The 22381-nt window shown below is 46.1% G+C and overlaps 1 protein-coding gene across 3 annotated transcripts in view; it reads right to left on the reverse strand.

Annotated features, from left to right (window-relative positions):
* Sulf1 (Extracellular sulfatase Sulf1) overlaps positions 1 to 18991 on the reverse strand; it is a 51956-nt gene extending 32965 nt beyond the window's left edge. For 2 of the 3 annotated variants that reach the window (XM_076391128.1, XM_076391126.1), the window contains exon 1: positions 18868 to 18991. The gene's annotated coding sequence lies outside the window, so the exon portion shown is untranslated. The remainder of the gene's footprint in view (positions 1 to 18867) is intronic. The other variant, XM_076391127.1, reaches the window with a different exon arrangement.
* Between the last annotated feature and the right edge of the window lie 3390 nt (positions 18992 to 22381).

The raw sequence follows: 22381 nt of genomic DNA on the forward strand, positions 1-22381 counted from the left end.
TTCGGCGGGCCCGCATTCCGCGGACTTGTCTGTTATCTCGGATACCTGCAGTGCATTTATAGGCGGCGCGCCACTCACGAGAGTGCATTTACGGAAGCCACTGGCCGATCGTCTAAGCGTGCCATCGCGGGCCCAGGACCGGTCTATGAAGACGTACCAGCATAGCTTGGCCAGCGAACGCCTACCATCCAAGGACCGCGAGAGAATGGAATGGTCAGAGTACATGGCCAGGCAGGGATAGAGAAACGATGAACGTGTGCCTTAATGGTATTCATCGTGAACATACCGAGACGAAGGATGAATGGATCTTAAGAACTCGATTCTCACACCTCGCAACTCCGTCCAAGTCTCTGGTGACATGGAACCTTCCAGGTCGACCACTACCGATCAACTAACCGCAGTAATCACACCTTTCCTGCTGCCAGACTGAGTTATGGTGGGGTGTTACCTTTTCTAGATCTATGGAACGCTGCTCGAGGTCATCAGTCATCGGTAGGGTCCAAATGCGTAACACGGTGGAATACACCTGACGGTGTGCGTGCTCTTGGCAATCATTGGCTGGCAACGAATCGATAACATGGTCCAGCGCAGGAAACAACAATGTCGACATTACCATTTTCAATTAGCGGGCGGGAGCTACGCGTCAATTACGACCGGTTTTCAGGAGGCCGCGTAGTGAACACGTGAAATTGAACGCGTCGAAATCAATTACGCGAAATAATTCAGTGACTCGCGGTTTATTATGCACATTCGTTTGCCCCGTGTCAGTCGGCTGGAAGACTCGTCTGCTCGATGACAGACGGGACTGTCACGACGCCGCTGAGGATTAGCGAACTCAAAATACATCGGATGAAAGGTTGAACGGATAAATTTTAACTAGGCTATATTACCGCTTCCAAGGTAATCTCACCTGGGAGGAGTAATTCTTCGAATTTATAGAAAATCCACAAACCAGAGAATTCAATCTCCATGACAGACGGAAATTGGGAAGATAATGTCAGTTTCACAATCGTGTTGAGGAAAACGAGAACAAGATACCGTAGGCTAGGTAGCCACTAGTTAGACATTACGCAAGGAGCGTTACATCCGATCTCATTAGCCGATTCGAAAATGAACGAAGAGCCCGGTTGCGAGCTCGCCAAGAGAGAACCTGATTCTCCATTGCGACTATTCAAATCCTATCTAGATGTAAATGCGAGTTATAAGCGGTTTCTTGCATGCAGACTTTCAGAGTCACGATTTCGCGATACGCACGAATCGAAAAGGTTCCAGCTGGCTGTTGTATTAACACTATTTACACGTGCACGAAGCGAATTGGAAATGTCTGGAGGTGCAACGAACCTTAGCCATATCTTTCTAGAAGGCGCAACCTCTCTCAATCGTCTCAAATCCTCGGGTAGTCTCGGTCACAGAAATTTGTAAACAGTTTAAGAAAAAGCCAAGCATCGAAGTTGCTCAGACGGATCGTGAGAAATACGTCCGAGACGTCCTCGATGTGCACGGGTGCAATGACGGTCCGGCTACCGCAGCGGAATGCAACTGGGTTCCTTGCACGCAGTGCATTTCTTGTCCGTGCGAAGAAGTTAGTTTCGTGACACGATGAATTCCACGGATCGAAGCACGAGATGTGACCTGCAAGCCTGCTATCGTGGGAACCTCCGCGATGAATGAAAAAAGGATTGTCCCATCGTGGATGACAGGTGGTTCCGTTAAAAAAGAGAGGGAACCCAGGTGAATAATGGCAAACTCGAGACAAATAAAATAATGCAAGGTGAACCACTTGTGGGATATTTGATATTCAGGCCCCCGAGGTTTCTGCGAATCTGTCAATGCAGTAACTTTGCCATAGGGCCGATGTCAGATTTAAACCACAAGTGACCCAAATCCATGATGAACCTATCTGCAACGCTGGCGAATTGTCAGGACAATTTTGAGAGAACATGGCTTATATCCAAACCCCGCAGTATTAACTACAAATTCCTGGTATCATGAACTACCAGGAAGGATGCAAGCTGATCTGACCGCTGACCATTTTCGTCGAAGAAATATAGGTACATGTAGATCCTGGCCATTTGGCTCTATCCAGGAATTTCACTCTTAAATCCTATCAAATAAAATTCACTTTGTTCGACAGCTGTGGCATAAAATACAAAATGTTCCCACGGAATGTATCGAGCGGAACGGTATCACGATATAAAAAAAGATCTAAAAGTACAGGGCATTCCTTGTTATCGATACCGCGAATGACAAGGCACGGAATCGACGGTCGGTCGAGTGTTATTGCGAAAAAAGGCGTGAAATGTGGAAATCCAATTAAGATTCCTTAGCGCCACCCAGCGCGACTAGCGTCCTGGTGCATTAATCAGGGAAACGCGTACCGCGTGTGTCGTTAACGTTTGTCTAATAATCCGGTGTGCCAGCTTCGCGACTTATAACGCATAAATAAGCTCGCGAGCGTTTTACAACGCCACGCACGTTTCCTCCTGGCATGCATCCGTGGAGAATTGAGCACGCCGTGTACGCGGCACAATCTCTCCCACGCGGGACGAGCCGAAAAAATCCCTGACCGTTCCATCGCAAGATCGTTTCCAGCCGATCTCGAAACCATCCATTAGCTACGCGTTCATCGCGATAACGACCAGTCGGCCAGAACGGTTCATCCCAATTAGACCGGGTACGCTTATTAGTCCGCGACGTCGCGACGCCGCCGCAAATAATATCCCTTTATCTTTGTTCCTAACGCTGCCACCGGTATATCCGTTCGTAAATCATTTCTGCATCGAACGTGTTGCCAGAGCTGCTGAGATAACGCAGTTCCTCATCACGCCGTCACGAATGACCGAGGTATTCAGAGAGATAACACAGCCTAACGTGTGGGTTTGGTACGAAGGTTTGGTACTGGAGTTAAAGGATGATAGGCGTTCGAGCGTGCGTTCGAGCGTGCGTTCGAGCGTGCGTTCGAGCGTGCGTTCGAGCGTGCGTTCACTGGGGATTATGCATGATTTACAGGGTGCTGAAGAGCCAGCGATGTGTCTCAATAGTAGTTGGTTCATTTGTTGGTTGGTTTGACAAATTTCTATGAGAGGAAGAATCAAAATTGAATGAAACTCTTACTCTTGACAGGTTACAGACACATTTTACAGAAGTACAGAGGTACTCTAGTATCGAGTACCGTGACTTTCCTGCGTGACAAGGAGGAGGATCTTCTTGTCTCACCGTCTGAACCTTTCTCTGACGTTGATTGATAGTTACCTTAAGTGTCGGACAAGAAAACTGTGGACATGCGTAAACGGAAAAGTTTGCAATTCCTCTAACTACGGATGAAGTTGTGCTTTTTCTTGCATACCACGTGTAACGAGCCACGATCATTACCGTGCAATTAACTTGTCTTTTTCAACTAGCTGCATGGGATAAGATTTCATTTAAAATCAAACTGCTTTATATAAACACTCAAAAAGAATTCCATTTTCCATTTCTCAGTAATTTGTACCATTTTGTACCCAGCCTCTGTATACCACTTTCGTAATCGTGTTTCCCAGTCTCTAACATCTATCGACGCAATGTTTTATCGGCTCGCGTGAGACAGGGGACAGCGCCAAATACAGCGAGAGGGCTTGTCGTTTCCGCGAGCATTTCTCAGTGGACTGATACTAGCAACAGCGATTTAGCCGACATCTCGCAACGCGTTTCCTGCTCAGACAGGAGCGGAATAAGCCAATTAGAACTATCACGCATCGGGACAATAAAACGTGCACACTCTGCGCGACCGAAAGAGTAATAACGGTCGATAAGCGAGCAAAGAGAGTTAAGTGCGATTTAATGTACTTCGCACGGGCCAAGACAGCCGACAAGTCATCGTCACGAGATCCCGCCCATTGTTCGAGCCTTCCGTTCACCGAGATTTCCCTTACACGGATTATCGTACCCTCTATCTACCCACCCACGTGTCCCTTTCCCTCCGAGAGCAACCCTCCTGTCATGTCCCGTTCGCACCGACTAATTGCCAGGCTGATTTCACCTCATTGCATTAGCCCTGACCACGCAGAGTCATAACAGATTAAACGGTAGGAGTTATAGTTACCGCACCAACAGCTCAGAGAAAACCTTTCGACGAAGGAATTACTTTTTATGGATTTCCAAACGATCACCATTGATATTGAATTCATTTTTATCAGCCGATAGACTCTCCTCCGGGAGCGTTCAAGTCGTTGAATTGGTTCGATAGGAAAGGTTGAATGTCCTCACAGTTTCTCGTCTGCGGCATTCTTTCGACGAGTTTTTATTATTGGCGATGCTTTTCACGTTCACCATTAGAGAAATTTCCATGAAATTCTATTCTTCCAAGTTTTCCAACGACGTTTCGGTTCCTCGGAAAGGTTCCTCTTTGTTTTAATATCGAATATCCTTGCGTTTGGAGTGTGACCTCTGCTAGATCTGTTCTTGTTAGCGAATCCATTATACTATTTTCTCAGTAGCGAACTCTAATATCCCCTTCAATTTTTCTTCGTGCTTTCAACGTAACGAGGAAGGCACAGTCAAGTGTCGTAGATGTCACGCAATTAGCCGTAGCCACGAGGACTTCTTTTTCGTGATTGTATTTAAATAGGCGATCGGTTCGTTGCTATGCCAGCACGAGCGCCGTATGACCTTTTCGAACAATAGCACGGCCAGAGTCAGAGAATGCTCACGCTTATCGCGTATTGTCGACGATAATACCACGCGACAGTAGAAAACTCGTTTTTCTGTCGCTTTGCTCAGCGATTTTACTGCTTCGATTTCCAACAAATTACCTTTTGTGAGAACCCCAGGGCAGCTTTGCCATAGCTGTCTTTCTTTCCCTGAACATTTTTCAGGACTCATCAAAGGGAAAGCAAAGCCTAAGTAACTGGAGCAGTAAACCTATCCAAATCCTGATAAGCATACAGCAGTAGTTCAGTAATTTACCGTTCCAAGTCACGCGATCAAAGCCCTTTCGAGCAAGGAATGAATCGCACTGGGAACCAGATCCAACGACGTGATCCCGTCAAGACAAGAATGCGTCTAATTAGCGAAGAAGGGAGCACCGTCAACGCTGCTCCGTGATCCGTTGCATTTGCATCGAGACAGGTTCGATTAAACGGAACGGGTGAATCGTGGGATCGGCTCGTGTGGGTGGCTGCGTCAGCTGACGAGCCATTAAGAAACAAGACGGCACATGGAATCCGACGTGAAATTACAGCCAATGAAACGACTGGTAATTAGTCGCATACATTATGCACGGCCCAGCGGGGCACACTGTGCCTGCTGGGTACCGGGGATGATCGATCGACTGGATTCAAAACGATTTCGTCGCCGCCACTCCAACCCCCTTTCTCGCGCCCCAACGGGATTAACTGGTTCTGAGAAACTATTTTTCCAGTTGGCTGCCGCAGAGGAAAGCCACTGGATTTTTATCAGCCTGATCGAGATTGTCGCAGTATGGGCAGCGATACTACTACACCGAGACGATTTGTCGAGGAATTAGAAATCATTTTAAGCTGCTTCTTGGTTCGTTTACTTCTCAAATAATCAGAGTTATTCCCCTGTTTCGAAGTTATTCGTTAATGACGAGGCTGTAAATTCACCCTCAACTCGATGAACTCGCGTGATCGAGCAGAGGCAGCTGTTACTGAACTCTGCTTTAGAGGATCGAAGGCCTAGAATAGCGCGACGGAAGGAACGTAATAATTCATTGGCAGACTGTTTAGATTCCCCTGCTTTTAATTAGGTGTTGATATACGCCCCAAGTGAATGATTTATGCACTCTGCATACCAATCCGTATCTCGAAATAAGTGCATCACTAACCGAATAAGCTAAGCTAATTAACGATTCTTCATAAGCGCGAGAGAAAAAGTCTGGAAAATGATTAGTATGCACCGTGTGACCCTTTTTTGTCCAAAAATATGCAACAAATGATCCCTATGCATCTATTGACGTCACTTTTCCTCCATTTTTTTCGTCATTCCTTCAATCTCGTCAACGACTATTCGCACCATCGACGTTCGTCACCTCTCCCCTTCACGTCACCGATAAACCAAGCACGACCCACCCTTGCTTTCCCACGCGAAGGAACATTTCCCAATATTGCAGCGAGTGCAGCACGAAATTGTCGAGTGTCTGCTCGTACCGAACCACGGCCGAGGAATCAATATAATATGTCGTTTAGAACGCTCTTCTGTGAATAACAAACAGTTGTTTTGTTTGTCTACGAGGATTTACGGTTACCTCGACATGCATGGCCATCAATCCGTCAACTCTCATTCCTCAAGGTTCATGGCATCCGTTCGCGTGGTTTTACCCCTTGAAATTAAAGCTCTGCAGAAAAAATCGCTGAATGCTGAATCAGTGAAACACGTTGATCGACGCTCTCGTAACCTCTCGGCACAGCCGTGAGTCATGTAAACCGATGGAGACTGATGAAAAACTGGTGTAAGGCACGCTGGGGCCAGCTGAGGTCACGCAACGTCTTCAAACGTCCAAGTAGCCAGGATCAGGCTGACGCGAGAATGACGTGTAATTTTCAAATGAGCCATTGAAAATACATCTAAGCGCTCCAACTGTTTCCGACGCGATCTTTGAACTCTGCGCTCCCTCTTGCTTTGCGGGGGACATGCTTCTAGTTGATGGAGCTTTTCTTTCACTTTGTCAGCTTCTATCTTCTCGCGTGACAAGTGCTGTCGTGTGGGATAAAAATTCTTGCTTGATAGAAAATAAGAAAGGTCAAGAATCCGAGATTTTCAGCCCGTAGCTATATTTACTCCATAAAATATCAATCTGTTCATGTCAGAGGGGGTACCTCCCATAGAAACGAATCAGCGTAACAGACAGAAAAGAAACGTTGCCAGAGCAGTCGAGGGTCCGGTTTATCGTTCGCAATCGCGACAGATATCGACCCTCAGAAATGCCCGAATCCCCTTTCACGATCGTCCAAGTCGTTTCATTTCCCCTCCTCGTTCAATCGACTATGCTCCCGCAGTATCGGTAGGATCAAGAGCCGATACGATTGATAAATGGACAATCGATACTCCCCCTTCGGTGGGGACAGTTTGGGCAGCGTCATAAACAGCTGACCACGTTTCGGTAACATATGGTCCGACAATATTCCCACCGAGCTGTCTTTACTGGACACACCGGACATTGCCTCTCTCTATGATTTTCCCTGAAGCCCTCCCCGAACACACGACCAGTTCTCGTCGAGCACAATGACGTGGGACAGGGGGAAAAATTGGCTACGAGGACCTTGGGCAAAGAAAAACAGGGAGACCCCTGTCCAGCTTTAAAGCTGCTCTTTAGCTCGTCCTTTGTTGCCTGTAATTATGTTAATTCCTGACAAACAGATCCCACGTTCCTTCGATGTTTATCAAATAGTGTTTAAATATTTCACCGTGGGTCCTGAGTTAGCAGGGGCTCCACTGAGTCCCTGATGAAGAATAATGGTCCTTTGAAACTCTCATCTGAGGACAGATTGAAAAATTTCGGAGTCATTGCCGGAGGACCCAAAACTTCTTATTCTTCTATTCAGGAACTAATTTGAATTGACTTGAACGCAATCTTTTCCCAATTATTTCCTCAAATTCTATCTTCCCAGGTAGTTGAGGCAATATAGTATAGCACAAAGTACAGGACGAAGGCAGCGATAGGAATCGAGAGATAGGCTCCAAGTCAAAGGACACAACGTGTCCAACCGAAGAACGTAATAACGCTTGGGTCTCGCGGGACATAATTTTGCACGCGGGGAGGTCGCCACTCGACGTTATGCAAATCGAATGGCGATGACTTGGCAAGTCGTAGGGCCGCCTGGCGGGGTTTTCAGCATGCCGTGAATGGGCTGATGCTTTAATAAATCGCGGCCCGACCGCGCTATGAATCGCGCATTTACATAGGCGCGAGGAATCGCGCGCGTTATAAACCGGTGCCTTTCATGCGCCCATCGGCCGCGATGCAATCAAAATTTCGCCCCGCGATTCCTCGTTAATCTCCCACGAGCTCCACCGCATCTTGGCACGCGAGATTCCCAACCTGTGACGCAAGGAACTCGGGACAGAAATTGCACCCGTCGGCTCTTCGTTTTACGCCACGAACCCCGAATTTCATCGAGCTGCACTTTTTCCGAAGCGAAAAACGATACCTCTCTGTAGCAGCTCGTTGAGAGGTGGTCAGGCTTAGGCGGACATATCACGTTTCGCTGTAAAATTATACAAGCCGTGTAGTTTCCCATTACATATTCCAGAGTTTCGGGATTCGCGATCCTAGGAGGTGGCGAGCATCCTCGACCTTTCATGTACCCTTCCGCCGATCCTTTAGGCAATATCTGATTACCAATAACTTCAACTCCCGGTCAGTTTTTTTGTAGTCTGAGCGAACAGTCGAATCCTCACTGTGACCGATTTCGACAATGGATTTTAATTGCAAATCGATCTACCGTTTACCAGACACGTTGTTCCACAACCGATCAACTAGTCCCGGTCGACTTATCGTTTCTCTGTTATCGTCGCTGTTTATTTATCGTATCGCTGCGATGCTGATAACGTGGCGGCAACGTCTTGCGCTTAATCTGGAATGGCACACGTCGCAGAACCCGATACACTCGCGTAAAATTAACTTATCGCTGCTACGGTTTACCGTATCCGTTTTGTAACGCTGTACGCCACCGTTTCCGCGACGATAGAAATAAATCCATATGCTGAATGCAATGACCGCAGGATTTCCAGATTAAGAACTTGACAAAAACTGGAATACCTACTTTTACCAGCTTCCTGATTTATCTCGCAGAATATTCAATACTTTTATACTCACTAAACAGAAGAGTTAAAAGAGGAAATCATCATCTGTATTTCTCTTATCAGTGACTGATAGCCGGTCTCAAGGCAAATTCGATATCACGAGTCATCCAGTGATTCAGGACACCCAAGGACGAAATTGTTTACCAGTTTTCCAATCAAAGATACCTCGTGTATGGAGTTCGTCCCGCGTATGTCAGAAATTGATAAAGAAAACTGTATACCCCAGGAAGAAATAAACAAACCTCCTCTCGAGACCTGTCTATCGTTATCAGCCTTATCTGACACATCGAGGGGAAACGTTCGACCACCCCGTGCATTCTGGCATCGTAACAAGATCCAAATGCCACGGGGGGCTCGTTCCGGGATCGCTCCATGCTTCGATGGTTCCCTAAGTGCGCCGATTAAGTTGTCGCGATGCGAGGCGGTCTCATTTGCGGCATCGATCGCGTTAGCGGCTCGTTGCGTGTCCGTTTCGATGAATAATAAATCCGCAGCGATTCGTTCGCGATAGGATAACCGGAAAATTCATGAGCAGCGAGAGAACCTTGATCAGCAGCTATGCGAGCCTGGAATTTATGGACTCCCCAGAGTTACTGAACAACTGTTAGCCAATCGATCGACCAAAGAATTTGCAATTTGTCGGTCGCCGACGATGAAAGCTTACCGAATAGTTAGTACCAAGTGGAAGCTCAGGATTGAATAGCAGACGCGTAGCAGTAGAGACCATTAGCCTTAACACTCCGAAGCTTCACGGTCGCCGGGTTCGTCTATGGCTCAAGAATTGGACGCCTGCCCGGCGACAATGTTCCCGTATCGCTGGCCCACGGTATTAACATTCAGCACGGCGTAAATGAGTTAGACGTTCGGATATATTTATCGCCGGTTAATGCACTACCGCGAAAAAACTTCCTGGAATCTTTCCTGCGCAGCATCGATCGTAAAACACTTTGCATCCATGCCTCAATGTTTTCTTCTTTGCCTTCGCCAAGCAATTACCGCATGCCTCTTCCTTCATCGCCGAGTAGGCCTCGAGCAGGACGCGACTGCGTTTCTTGTTTACTTCAGAATACGATACGTAGTCGCGATGCTGGAGAAAAGATCGGATTGCGTAATCGTGTCCTCGATTGCTCTGCATCCACAAATTCGCTCACGCAATCCAACTGGAGGATATTCAGTGAGATAGGGCCACGTGGAAATTCCTAGTTTCTGGGAAGATAGGTCCTCGCGACAGTGCTTTCGGGTCGATTCTCGCGTGCCAACAGTCTCGTGCTAAGCAAACAGAGCGAACGCGACACACCTGGCCGATACTGTGCACGCAGCTCCTGCTTAAATTATACGATTCCTACTGGTAACCCTTTTAACGAGCCGAATACCAATCAGTGGCTCGGTGTTAGGTTGTTCGAGCGTGGATTTTCGCTGCGAAACGATGTTTGCCAGCGAGAAGAAGAGAGATAAGAGCACGACGCGGGAGAACGATGATCGTGCTTCATCAGCAACGCCTTGCTCGGTGTCGGGTTGGATGCATTTAATGTCGCAAGAATATTAATTACCGCGATAACTTCTGGCAACTGTACTATTCTGGCTTCTGTGGAGACGACCGTGCCTCCGAAAAAATGAAGATTGTATTCAATGCTTGCATTAATAAATAGGTTTATGACATACGTACTGTAATTCCAGTATTACTGATAATAGGCAATTTAATTCGAGATTAATTATTTTTTGTACCCTGTTTTCCACTATCCTCGATCTCAATTACGTGTCTCTACTTAGAACTTTCCTGTGGTCCTTTTCTTTCTCCATATTCTTCAGTTTTATTTCCTGAATGAGCGTATTAGAGGGAATTACCCTGACGGAAGAGAGAGTAAAGAGATATCATTAAAGATATTATCGCGACACGGTCGTAAAGCAATCTTAATTCTACAAAGGTTAGAGACACCGTACGAAAGCCCTATGAGTCACACTTGCTATCTAATACATCTGTATCTAGCCTTCTAAGGGCTGACCCCTGGGCTCAAGAAAGAATTACATATGCGACTGCGCAGACGGGCAGATGCACTCTGTGCCACTCTATCGGGGTGGTGCTGAAGACCCATTACGCCCGATTAACTTATAAATCTCTTCGAGATGAATGTACCTCTGCCCACGCGACTCCATATATCTAAATACCCGCGATCTGGTTTCTAAATCGACTCTGCTTAACGTCAACAGACTGGAAGGCAATTCGTCTCGATTCCCCCTATTGCTAGGAAATATTAAAGCCTGAGAAAAAAGTCCCCTAACGAATGCCGTAAATCACTCCAGAGGAAGTGAAAGTTCCGTTAAAGGTTGGCATATTATATCGTAATATATTCCAACTATGTCTACGGTTTGACTTCTAATCTTTCCTCTTGTAATGAAAGTGCGTACGATTACATTACCCCAATTTCTCTAGAAAGGATGGATTTTTGATCCAGTGATTCATACTTTGAGTACTTAGGAATTATTCACAGTATCTTCTTTTGAGTTCTGTTGCTCCGTTCATCTTTTATGCAATCCTTAAACCACTTAGACAGCTTATTCCATCTTGACTGAATACCTGACGTCGACTATGTGGTACAGCGCGTGAAGCGAGCCCAGGGCGTAAAATAGCGGTGGTGACACGGGAGAAACGGCCAGGGGAAAAATGAATTACAAGGCCAGTTACGAATTAGTCACGGTGTGTGCAAGCCGCGTTGAATCGTTGCCGGGTCCTATTATTATTCTGCGTTCAACGGTTACCAGTACCGCTCCACGTATCCATTACTGTCCCAGACGTAATACCCGTGACAAATAAACAAGTGTCAACACGAGACAAGCAGACCTATACAAGGGAACGGGATTAAGTGGACAGGAAAGAAAAGTAAACGCGCGAAAGAGGACTCGTTACAGTCAGCGCGAAGAAACAATGGACCATAAACTCTCGCTCGTGTACCGAGAAAACGCGTGAAACTGTGTGAACTGCAGAGATTTCCACTTTGCAAAAATTAATAAGTAACAATTTGATTCGATGTAGGTCTTCTAGTTCCCAGATGAATTCCTTCCCCGAACTTTCATTTCTGTCGCCATCTACCTGAAGCGGTTATGCCAGTTGGCAAACAGATTCGACGAGCCTCGAAGAAAATCGAAACCCTGCTTTTGTTCGCGTCCAGGTCTCTGAGTTTTTGGATGGAAATCCATGTTGGAAAATTCCTACCTGGAATGATCGCTACAGGGAATTGTTGGAGCCCCTTTAACCATGGATTCGAACAACTTAAGCAAATAGAGGAGATATAATAGAAGGGTGACACCAGTTCGTTATAGACTAAATCCCCTGAGTTATCACAGGAACTTTTTCCCAGAAATTCTAGAGAGCCAGGTTACTCCAAGAAGAGTAAATTTACCCCCAAGCTCGTCGACTGTCCTCTGCTCTCGTGTTCCTAAATGTACCAACTCTATTTTCGTCGCGCAATTGATTATACACACGAGATCACTATATGTCCCTAACCACAAGAGTACTTTCCCCGCTTAGAACTCCGACCACCTAGTAACTTCTGCTCCAAGTGGCACCAGTGCACCGAAGGCTACTCGTATCAGCTTCATATCACACTGGCGATTAGTTTCCCTAGCGACCAGGCATTAACCCAGCCAGGGTTCTCACAGTCCTACGAAAGGCACAGTCCCCACCATCCCTGAAAGCCATTTAGTCGGGCGAGATGTTCGCGGTGGCACTTGAAGGCGTTCGTTGCCCGGGCACAAAAAGCGACGGGGGTGCAGCCGGTGGTTCTGGTGCCAAAATGAAGCGGCGAGTGCAACGTGGAGTGCTCGGGCCCCGACGGCTTCGGGTACTTAAGATTCTTATACTCCCGAAATGGTTGGTACGCAACGCGACCAGTTAACAACCTGCGCGCCAGTTTTCTGCCTCAATTTGCCAGGAATTTGGTTGGACGAAAAACTATTCGCTAGCGCGTGGACTGTGGCGAAAGCGAGAGGGGGTCAATGGTCGGAAATAGGCCGAAAATTAGGGACGTAATTACGTGAGAACACCATGCAGGAAACAGTCAACGTATCCGTCTTCAGGTTTGATGCACCTTTTGCAGGTACCTAACTATAAGTACTCATGCTTCTAAAATTATTGAGTAGTATCGTCTCTAAAAAATGCAGTAACATTGGAAAAGGACGAGTTCGAGGACCTTGCTGTGATACGTACGAGAAACGTGTACGCGGAAAGTTGGCGAGGCGCAAGATGAATCGCAGTTGCTCGCTGGAATACGTTATTCGAGTCACAGGCCCTAGTGTGATTAATCGCCACGCTCACGACGCATTTCTAGCAATTTGATAAACGTGAATTATTGCGCTCGGTCGTTGTTCGTGATCGATGTCTATGTAGTAACTGTTGGAGAGCCTCTAATCGTCTCGGACGCGCGACGAAACTTTCAGACCCCCGTCGAAAAGCGAGGAAACCGTAATTGCGATCGGGTCTGAAGAAGAAAACTCGTCCAAAGTTTTCTCTCGACTGGCTGGACTTCCGAGATGATACGAATTGCGTGATTAACGACGGAGGAACAGACTCACGACACGCGAAAATGAACGAGGTCCAATCGACACGGCTTGTTCCGCTTCCGAGCTCGCAGGCTGTCGCTATCAAAAGCCCATTAACGTTCAACCTTTGTTAAACGGCCGTTCAACGTCTTGTTACACGAGTTTTTTGCCTCTTCCGCGCTTTGAACCGGTTGCGTCGCAGCGATTTATACTCACTGATAATTTATCGCGCCGCATAATGACTTCACGTTTGATCTGCTACCAGGGATATTTGCATGTGTTTAAACGGTTCCCTGAATCAAGATCGGTTTTTGATAGCCATATAACGGATTTTGGCTCGCAGGCTCGCTTTACCTTTAATTTCGTTCAGCGGACGCGTGAAATCGGATGTCTAGCGGACTGAAAAGCTGTTGATTTCATTTGCGCGAAATGCAATGACCCTGTTCTAAAGAAATGCGAGCAAAGAGCAGTGGGATGAATATTCGGCCGACGGCAGCCACAATGGGTCACCATGGGCGGTCCGAGGCCGAGTTACGACCATGGGAACCATCAAATGGAATCTAACACCTACGGTGCCGTAATACGGTTTAACCCACCACCGTCGGAGCCTCAAATCTGCATAAAATATCGAATTTCGTAACATGCCGCGAACGGATTAAGGCTTTTAATCCCAGAACACGCGCGATAGAGAATCTAATCACTTGGGAAATCATAAAATAACTACTTTCCTCAACTCTCACAGCCTTTCATTATAATACATATTCAATTTCCGCTCAATTTGTCTTTTCGATCTCCACGGACAAATTGGACCAAGAGCAAACGGTTATCAAGAATCGTTGAGAGATTACGAACAGAGCCGCATAATCTTCGGAGAGGATGGGCGAAGGAGGCAGACAAGTGCCTTCAATCCGCTTTTCAATCGGTTAAGATGATAAAGACGTCCACTCGTCCCCTGGTTCGTTACGACAATGTAACGATCCCGGGGCGATACGATGCAATCAGCTACGTAGAATCATCGGTGAAGCGCAGTGGCTTCGAGAAGATGAGTAAACACCAGGTCTTACCGATCGGTTTACTCAGCAACTTGGTCAAAGATCGAGATACCTGCCCGTCTATAAATAGATCCGCCGAGAGATCGGTCTTAGTAATGAGCGAGCGCAGTTCGTTTATCAATATTGATCGCGCAATATCGCCCGAGACGCGAAATATCTGACCGTGTAATAAAATCGATTCGCGAAAGATAAAACGAGCGATCTGGAAAGTAATGAGCCGTACGCTAGATCCCTTGTCTAGATCCCATTGATTTCGACCAGCTCAGAGGAAATTAGCTCATTTGCTTTTCAAGTGATTTATAAAGCAGGTTCTGCTCATCGAGAATTCAGCTCTTCTTTAAACCATCCTCGTAGAAACAAATTTTCCCTCAAGTGTTCCTACTCAGAATAGAAGTTCTGGCTCGTATTTCTAAATCATAGCATGTATAGTCTAAATTAATACCAGCTATAACTCCAAAAAAAGTTTCCTGTTTACGACTCTTGACCATCCACTCGGAGTTCTCAAGCATAAATTGAAAACAAAATCAGGAGCAGCAGCTCGTCTCAGAGTTTCCCCGATTATGTAACTTTAGGAACATCGCGAACGCAAAAAGTAGGTGTCTTTGCTGGTACGTCCGAGCCACGAATAATTAAAGAGACGCGGAATGAACGTCCAGACACGGTGGCATAAAAACCGCTATAAACTCATCCACGATCGACCACGTACTGCACACACGAGCGGACTATTAACTTCAACGCGTGTTATTCAAGTACCTAGTGCCCGCCTACCGACTATCCCCGTAGAAGTAGCGATCGTTCTATCTGAAACGAGGATATAAAGTTACCCGTCCGGTGTCGTTAACATACTACGAGAAAGTTATTCGCCGATAAACGCACGCGAACAGCCCTCTGGATATCTCGAGCGTCAACAATCGTTCACCGAATAGGCAACGTTTACGTCGCACGTTGTCTGTTAAAGACCATATTACGATCCGTCTGCGTTTAGTTCGTCTCGATACTGGCCGTTCGATTCGAAGGCGGTGCAGAATCGATGTGGAAACGATAACGCTCGTCTGTCTTTCGATTTGATGCACCTCGAACCAGGGAGGATTGGAATGTGCTGCTTTCGATCAAATTTATGATACTGCGCTACTCTGCCCATCGAGATTAACGATATAAGCTTTAATGGGATTAGAAACTGAATGCTTTTTTTCTTCAGGAAACTCACTTTTCCTTTGATTTTTCTGGATGTTATGATGTGTATGAAAACGTCCAAGTAGAGCTGGACCTTCATCGTCAGCCAGACAAGATCAATATTACTGAAACTAAGAGAAACACGACGATTTACTGACGATTCTTTTTTTCACCGTCCTGCGACTTTTATCCGTATCAATTTCGGCTTGGCAGTAACATTCCTCGGGAGAGCCAAAAGATTCCACTTTCGATATTTCCGGCATAGAGAATCCTCCAGTGCTTCACCTTTCGAAGATGAAACTTGAAAAAACTTGATTCCTCGACCTCAATAATGTCTCGCGTAGCTAATTTTTTCTCCATTTTTATTGCAATTCATTCAGTGCCACTGCAGTATATCCAAGCATAATATTATTCAGTCTGAACTTACGTAAACATAAAAAGAAATGAAAATAATGATCAGAATGGAGCATTTCCTTTTTGTGGAGAATTAAACTTCGCACTTGTTTTAATATTTATCACATATGTTCTGTTACATTTCCATGAGCGAAGTTTCGAGTATCGAAATGGCCCGCAGTATGGCAGCGAAAAGTTTTGGAAACGCAGTTTCATCCAGGTTCCGAGTTTCTCAGCGCCCTTAAATGTAAACGATAATTGGCCAGCGGGTACGATGGCCCCGTTTCGCGAGTGCATTCGACTATTCGCGAGAAATCGGACCAGCTAGATTCGTTCCGTGACTGGCACGTTAGAAAATGGATTCGAAATTTATAGCCGTTTCGCGCGATGAAACTTTATATTCCTTTAACGCGCGCGTCTGCACCGCCCCGGTCGTTTCGTCTTCAATTAGACGATCTTTAATTTTGCGCATTACCGTCCCGAGATTTTACGACTCTCGCGGAGAGAATCGATCGTCTCTGGCGTCTTGCTGCTCCGTACGTTGGATCGTAACTCCGTTATTAATTAACGCCACGTTCCCAAAAAGACAAATGAATCACGTCTACTCCTTGAGGTTCAACCGATTGCGAAACCTTCCCACTTATCATAAATGTGGACTCGATTCTGTACATAAAGGCAGCAGGAAATGTAAAACAGAAAACTGCTCGTTGGATGGACCGTTCGCGTGCGCCAAAGGAATCTGCAGATCTCGGTGGTCTTTAGAAACGGGGTTCAATCTTTACTCAAGGGGTTTCTTAATAACGTCATTGAATTCTCGTAAAAAGAGATTTAGTTGCATTTAATTCATTCATTCCCGTATATATAGGGTGGTCTTGGGGTTATTGACACATTCATAGCTAAGTAATTATGAAAATGAGATAACGAGATGGCATATTTAGTATCGTTTTAAAAGGAAAATAATTACGAGAATCCAGATCGCTCTAAGCACTTTTACAAATAAATTATAGTATTTTCTTACCAACTCCTGCAAAAAAACTCATCGCTTGCGCCAGATTGCAGTGAATAAATACTGTATAGTTTATATTGAAAATCTATGAATGCAGAACATCTCAGGTCGAGCCTACCAGTTTCAAGGACTCATTGCACCCTTCCCAGCAATAACTGGTATTCATCTGGTCTGACAAGGTGAAGCGCTTACCAATACGCAGTCCAACCAGTACACTACAAAAGAATTAAGAAAATCTTCCCTAGAACACCCTTGCAGCCACCTCGCTGCTTGGAAGTTGAAAATCGGCCCAGCATCGGGCAGTCATTCGGCGAAACTACGTAGAGCACTATTTATTTCCGCTTTCGATGCGCCCGTTCTTCCAAGGCCTCTATTTTAAGCCCGAACCCAAGTTGGCAGGCGGGAAATAAACATTCCTCGATAGGGGCTTCCACGGTGTTCGAGAAAGAGGGCGAGCTTTTCGAGTCTCGGGGAAAGCCTTCTGTGACGCGCTTTTAAATCACATTACAACGATGATTCTGCCCCATACTAAGCCGGAGGGACTAATTTACTCACGCGACATGTGTCACCGGTGAGATAATTACACCTGCCACGTAGCTCCGGTTACTGCAGCGTCCGCAAACACTTCCCGCGATAAACGAGCGGAACGAAAGCGGGAAAGAAGAGGCAATCGCCTCGTGGTCGTTCAATTTTGTAGGCTAACTTTACAATGAGTTGTTAATCATGCGATCGAGTGAACAAACGCAGGTATCTGGATCGGTCCCACAAGCAGGGGCATTCACGTTGCAACTCTAACTGCAGTCGATTTACTGCTGACAGGAGATGATAAAATTTCAATGCAGTCAGACAATACAGGCTGCTGTATCCTCTAGCTACCAACTAGTTCGACTGGGAACACTTTAGCCCTGCCATAAGACTATTTCCAATGCGCGAGCCTAAGGTTTTTTAGAACCTCGTTCGGAGGAGAATCGTAAAATGCAAGGAAGGTTTACGAGCTCTGTTCTTTGCAATAGTTTAACATTTATAGAGGATTCTTCGGAGCAACTACCGCACAGAAACTTCTGATCCGAATGTCAATTCGATAGAAGAAATAATTGAAGTTCGACTAGCAGGATTTAATAATGAGTTCGAATTCATTGGCGTTTAGAGAGGGATCTGGTAGACAAATGGAGTGCAGGCAAAGGGTAAAAATATTCCGAAGAGGTCGGAATTCCTCATGGTGCGAGCCGACGGCACGTCGGCGCGAAATAAAACGCGCGTCCCGCAAAATATTCGAAAGTCGGTCGTCTCAGGGGTCCACGAAGGCAAGTTGCGTCCCAGACTGCATATCGACCCAAGCGACATATGCATTTACCGTCTTTTTGCGATTCCCCGAAGTGACCAGCCGATACACGCGGGCGGTCCAAGGCAGAAAAGCCTGCCGCGCGAGGCGGACACAAAGGAGCGCACGATCCTCAACGCGAAAACGTGAATTCAGAAATCCACTTTCGCTACACGAAACAAGCATTGACATTGATTGCACGTCGTGACGGAAAACTAAACACGATTTACATGACGCAGAGAAGGAGATGAGTATTGACAGCGAGATCATATCGAAGAATCATATTAATTTCTAGTAATTTGACTAACGAGTTTCTTTTACGAATACCCACTTGTCAACTACCTCGCGTGTTACTCGTATATCCTTGATTTCCCCACTGAAAGAAACTCGAGTCTCAAAGAAATACCAGAACTCCCACAGAACGTGACACAAGAAAATTCCTCTAGCAAGTGTTTATTCATTAGCCTACCATCGTCAAGGTCCCACGTAGCGCAACTTAATAAACAACGCGCAATATTTGCGTAAATACGCAATTCACAAAACTACATGTGTGACAGTAAAAAAAAATTGCTTTTGGTACTCACTCTTCTCGATGATATTAAGTTCCTCTTGTGTCCTGCTGAAGATAGTCTCCTCCCACCCGCGAAGACAGCAGAGCAACGTGCAGATCGCGTGTTCGTCCGCCAATGGAAGCTTCACCGGAAGCCGGTTCTCCAAGATGTTCAAGTTCGGCGGAAGAAGCAGGCGAGGAACGAAGACAGAAAGGGAGGAGCGCACGTGGCAAGAAGGCAAAGCGCGGCCGCGAAAACGGTTCGCTACGACACGACCTCGCCGACGGTCGCAACGAGACTGAACTTTCAGCCCGCTACTCCAGCCTGGAAACAGCTGCTCTGTCTGCCTGCCAGCGCCAGAAAACTACGCTGGTCGAGCGGCACACCGCGCCAAGTGCATCCTTCGCGTCCAGATTGGTTGTAGAAGGGGCACGCCACAAAAAAATCACGTTTCACCCTATTGGGCTCTCTCGAGAAGTCGCCTCGACTTGGTAAATCGCCTCTGCGTCGCGTCAAGCGAGAGTTAATTGAAAGTTCCTTCGACGTCGCTGTCCCTGAGGTTCCTTTAATCCTCCCTTTCTTCGGGTCTTATTGTTCCAGATCTTGTTTCCGTTCTTGACTTCTTTCAAGAGGGCTGACTGCGTTCTTGGTAATGCACCTGCACTTCACTTTACTTTCGGAGTAGTTTGTTACGTGAGAATTAGGTGTGGTGCTTTTCTTGATTATTAATATTGTGTCGAAACCGTCTTCTTTCCCGAATTCGCGATTACATGTTCACAGGTCGAGTAACGCACGCAGACTGACCTCTTGGGGGAAAGGTATTGTTGACGAGTGACGGGTACCCTCTCAGGTATTAGCGGGGGTCATTACCTGAAAAAGCGAATACGCCCTTTTACCGACAGCTGTTCTCACGTGTAAATATTTACATTTCGTGTGAGCCTCGGGGTCATTCACACAGGCGGGGTCTGCAACTCCACTCGATGTCGCTCAGGATGCAAATTTAGAATCTATTTTTAAACGATTGCGATCAAGGTACTCCCAAAAAAGGAGAATATAATCGACGTATAAATAACATGTAATGTTAAAGTTACTGTCAAGTACTGATGGCTGACAATCCTTCCCCTAAAATTCGCCAGTCATCAGGATCGTAAAGCTCTCGTAAAAAACGCGACAGGCTCAGTAAATTCCACGTATCTGCTCGCATTTCGGGAAGAGAAGAGTACAGTGTGTAACAGTACCGGTCTTTTATTAGTCGAGTGCTAATGCCTTTACTACGTTTACCCCGTTATTTACTTACCATGCTCTGTAAGCTCGCACCTGTGCCAGAACGTGTTGCAGCGGTCGCGCCGAGGGTTATTATGGAACGTATCATTTGAATTCCCCGCTACCATGACGACCGCGTTTATTATGCCAAATCCGAGAGGAAAGTTTGAACGGCGCGGAGGTAGTTGAACGACCGGCAGAGGTGCACTTCGAACTAAAACCACCGCCATCCTCCATGATAAGCTAAACTTCGGGGACCCGAAGTTTATCAGTCGCTAGGTGCGTTTTATCACAGCTTTTGGAGTGTGTGCTTGTAATATTAAGTAACAAATACTAATCTATGTTCTTTAAAAAATTCAGGCTACGAATATCTTTATCCCAAACTTCAACCACCTCCAACAAGATACCATTTAATAATGTGTTCCCGAGGCTCAGCTTTCCTCTCGGCTTTACTGAAGTTATTCAGTTCGTCATGTTTTATCTTATGTCTTAGACTCAGACTCTTCATTCAACAATCCCTCTACACGTGTCTTCTTCTTTCTACACGAGAAACAAATCGTAGCTCTTCTCGTTGGCTGAAGAGCAACAGCCACTTGTTTGGCCCGGATGGCCGGTAGTTTTGAGGCGTTGGAACATCCGCGCAACGTTTCCCTGTCATCGTTCTTGCCTCAGCCAAGTCGCATGTATAACTAAAGTCTTCGTTGAACACGATCGGATATTTATTTAGACACTACCTGGAAACTCCATGGCGCCAGAATATTTGCGATATTGCGGAGACTGCTTCGAGTGGGCGACGGCATGGCTCAGATAAAATGTTTATGAGATTCGTAGAACCTGTACTCTCGGGTTCCCACCAGGTGCAGGTAGAATCCACCAAAAAACTGGGGCTTTATAGTCTACTTTATAGTAAACTATGAGGTATCATAAATGCCGGTCTAAGTGTTAATATTCTTTGCTTAATTACACTTTCTTTCAATTGACTTTGGAAAACTCTGCGATATCGTAGAGTGCTAAAAGGTGGTAATGTCAGATAGGAGAATGTGTGTCGAGTAGTCTGCGACCCTTTTCGATTCCGTAACACACAGCAGGGCTGGGAAGCTCGCTGCGTCATGCATAATGCAGCTCACAAAGTAGAGGTGAACGGGGGTTACAAGTAACTCGGGGGGTTGCTGAATCCGCAATGCAAATTTCACGCGAAAACTTCGAATCGGTTGTCATGGACTCGAATTTTTCTTTTCTGTAAATAATTTACCCTTGTTGAACCGAGGGAGAGTATCTGCTGTCTTCGTCCAATAACAAAAATATACTCGACGAAGTAGATCATGGAAGGGCATGAATAAAATAGAAAGACTTAATTGCAATGCAATGCAGATAACTATCACAGGCGTTATTCACTTTTTCATCGACTAAACGGCGAGGCTGAACTCATTCCCTCCGTTTGCCATGGTGGTCGCAGGTAAGAAGTACTTCGTTGGTGTTAAGCCCATGTTAGATGAGCAATCCCCCGTCTCATTTACCAATAGAGAGATCGGATTACTAGCGGACCACCAGAGTAAAAGTTACTTTACGCTGAATTAGGTCACCTGTTCCTCCAGACAGGAAGTTGTTGAAGCTCATCGCTCAGACAGCTTCGTTCACCACCTTCTTTAATTGCTTATGCACGATGCGCCACTGCATCTTTAATGAGCGATCATTGTAAGTTGTAACAGGCCACTGTTCGCGCGTCTGAACCAGTGCTGAGTCTGTAACGATTAGGTCATCTTCACCCTCGCGGGGTTTCCATCTGTCACGACAAAGCCACACCATATCCCGGATGCGATGATTATAGTTAAAGAACCATCTCGAATCTTACTGCCCCTTACTCTTACCAATCCATCGGTTGTCTTTGTTCTACGCCTTCCCTCGCCTCTTCTTTCTGCGGAGACAGGACGACCACGTGCGCCCTGTCATGGGCCCACGCGACACCCATTATGACCAATCGGCCCTTAAAATATGCTTTAAACGACGCAGACGATTCTTCAATCTCGCCCTGGAATGCGCCTCCAGCAAGTGGTCATGCTTGCCGGAATTATAATATTATCTAGTTGTATTGCAACCGGACAAGAAGAATCACCATCTCGTTATGCAACAATGTGAACCCTGGTGGTCGTGAGTTATTGCGAGCGTAGTGGCCAATTTGTTAGTCGTAATTTCTCTCCTCCCCATTCTTATATAATAGAACATTTCCTAGAGATTCTTGGTTGAATGTTAAGAATCTGCAAGTATATGAAAACGCAATAGGATA

The sequence above is a fragment of the Calliopsis andreniformis genome, unplaced genomic scaffold, assembly GCF_051401765.1.
Source record: "Calliopsis andreniformis isolate RMS-2024a unplaced genomic scaffold, iyCalAndr_principal scaffold0022, whole genome shotgun sequence".
NCBI classification, from domain to species: domain Eukaryota; kingdom Metazoa; phylum Arthropoda; class Insecta; order Hymenoptera; family Andrenidae; genus Calliopsis; species Calliopsis andreniformis.